Source organism: Halichondria panicea, chromosome 2 (assembly GCF_963675165.1).
Source record: "Halichondria panicea chromosome 2, odHalPani1.1, whole genome shotgun sequence".
Taxonomy (NCBI): Eukaryota; Metazoa; Porifera; class Demospongiae; order Suberitida; family Halichondriidae; genus Halichondria; species Halichondria panicea.
This window is the reverse complement of record NC_087378.1, coordinates 4,335,174-4,337,673: the sequence shown is the minus strand read 5'-3', so window position 1 is coordinate 4,337,673 and position 2,500 is coordinate 4,335,174. Positions and strand designations below refer to the sequence as shown.

General features: G+C 44.7%; 1 non-coding gene across 1 annotated transcript; it reads right to left on the bottom strand.

The window, feature by feature from the left end:
• Nucleotides 1-2,179: 2,179 nt before the first annotated feature.
• Nucleotides 2,180-2,298, bottom strand: LOC135332365 (5S ribosomal RNA). Its single transcript, XR_010393227.1, has one exon. It is a non-coding gene; the product is annotated as a 5S ribosomal RNA (ribosomal RNA).
• Nucleotides 2,299-2,500: the final 202 nt, after the last annotated feature.

The window sequence follows — 2,500 nt, the reverse complement described above, 5'->3', positions numbered from 1 at the left end:
CAATTTTGCAAATCCTCGGCCACAGACTCACCAACTGAAGGCAGGAGAGGGCAGCTGAGGCCCACTCGTTGCCTGCAGATACAGTCAATCACGGGGATCGACCGGCAGCGAGACCGTACGAATGCACTCGTGATTCGTGAAATGATGCAAACCTAACTGCACTCGACCGGAGGGAGCCAGCCCACTGATGACCAGTCACCAGCAGGTCAGACGCCCGCCGACACAGGCAGTCTACAACGATGCGGACACACGGATGAACCGCTGCAGTCACCCTACACAGCACCCGTCACTAGGAGCAACGCTGGAACTCGTCTCGTATGTAATTAAGCGTGACTTTTTTTGCCACAACACCCCACTTCACGACCTATCAACACGCTCATTTGTACGACACTCTTGTTTGGTTGCTTATCTAGCCCACGTGGTCACATTGTTCAATTCGTCTGCACTTGTATGGTAATTGCTTGCGATATATTGCTCAAATTTTCGCGCTACGCGCGTTCATTCCTTCATTCGTCTGCACTTGTATGGTAATTGCTCCAATTTTCCGGCGCGCAAATCCCCTCTGCAATGTTCCCATCTGCACTGTTCCCCGTCTGCACCCTTCCATTCCGCTAAACATACAGTTCAAGTTATACATGGCTAACATACAGTTACAATACAATACTGGAGATTGCACAATCTTTGCAACACAAATAGAAACAAGTGTGTTGAGCACTGTGGTTCCTTATTATATATGGGATGTGCTCATACATTTAAGTAGTAAAACAGACCACAGTGTGTGTACTCAAATTCCATATAAGGAAGGGTAATGCTCTATGCTTTTACTGTCTTGTTGCAAAGATTCTGTATAGTATTATAGTACACTCACTCACTCACTCACTCACTCACTATATTGCAGCACAACATCTATTCGCCAGCAGCCAGCCAGCCAGCCAGCCAGCCAGCCACCCACCTCTTACTATTCATCAGTCAGTCGGTCGGTCGGTCGGTCGGTCGGTCGGTCGGTCGGTCGGTCGGTCGGTCGGTCGGTCGGTCGGTCGGTCGGTCGGTCGGTCGGTCGGTCGGTCGGTAGGTAGGTAGGTAGGTAGGTAGGTAGGTAGGTAGGTAGGTAGGTAGGTAGGTAGGTTGGTGGGCCGGCCAGTCAGCCAGCTACAACATAGCTTCACAAGCTACACAACAATTGCTGCTTTAACTACCAGCTGCAGCTTCTAATTATAACTACCCATTGAAGCTACTTTGTAACTAGGCGCTTTGTAAGGGGCCGCTTTGTAACTAGGCAAGGACTTCATTACACTAACATTAATTTTTTCCACCACGAGGACTTTAGGCTGGAAAATAGAAATAATAGGGCCTTAAGTGCTCGTTGACTTTACACTCCATGAACATTACAACTTTTTACCCACTACTTTTATTCCCACTTGAATTTACTGTACATTATTTGCGTATTGTTAGCAACGTACAATACAATACTACTTGAAGATAAGCTTGATATTGTTATGATCAAATGAAGCATGGCTCAATGAAGGTATATATAACTCACTCACTCACTCACTCACTCACTCACTCACTCACTCACTCACTCACTCACTCACTCACTCACTCACTCACTCACTCACTCACTCACTCACTCACTCACTCACTCACTCACTCACTCACTCACTCACTCAGGGAAAATATTTAAATTTCCTGCTACAGTGCTGCTACATTGCAGCCCATAAAATCTGCACATTTCCTGAGGTGTCCTGCAAGTGTCCTGCAACCTACTTACAAAGGATAGTGCAACGTTTCCTGTATAGTTTCCTTTACTATTCCTGAAGTAGTTCAGGACTTGTGTAACATTCATAAGTCTACAGGAAATTTTGTATTTGTAAAGTATAAGAAATTTTGATATTTTTCCTGTGTCACTCACTATAATTAGGATAGTTATAATTATACGTGCGTAATTATACAATTACTGTTTGCAAGTAGCCATCATCACATACTTCAGTTGCTTGCAGTGCCATGACTATAATGACAAAGGCAGGGATCAATTGTAAAACTGTTGCTATCACAAAAAGAAAGTTTCGTCTTTGCGGTTTGGTAATGATCAACGAGGATTTAAGGCTGCAGTTTTCATATTTTTGGGCCTTAACTGCTCGTTGTGAAATATTCTGAAAACAAACAAAAATAAGAATGCAGAAGCCTACAACACCTGCTGTTCCCAGGCGGTCACCCATCCAAGTACTGGGCAGGCCCTACGTTGCTTAACTTCGGTGATCAGACGAGAACCGGTGTTTTCAACGTGGTATGGTCGTAGACACAAGTCAATGCATATCTCATGTACTTATGTGTGAAGTTCAGAAATATACTCGACTTAATTTAATTGCTGTGGAGGGAGTGGGCCGGGAGGGAGTGAGTGAGTGGAGTGGAGTGGAGTGGAGTGGAGTGGAGTGTACTTCTCTGTACTTACTGGTATTATACAACTATGGACTTACTTACTGATAATTATAATCATACTCTA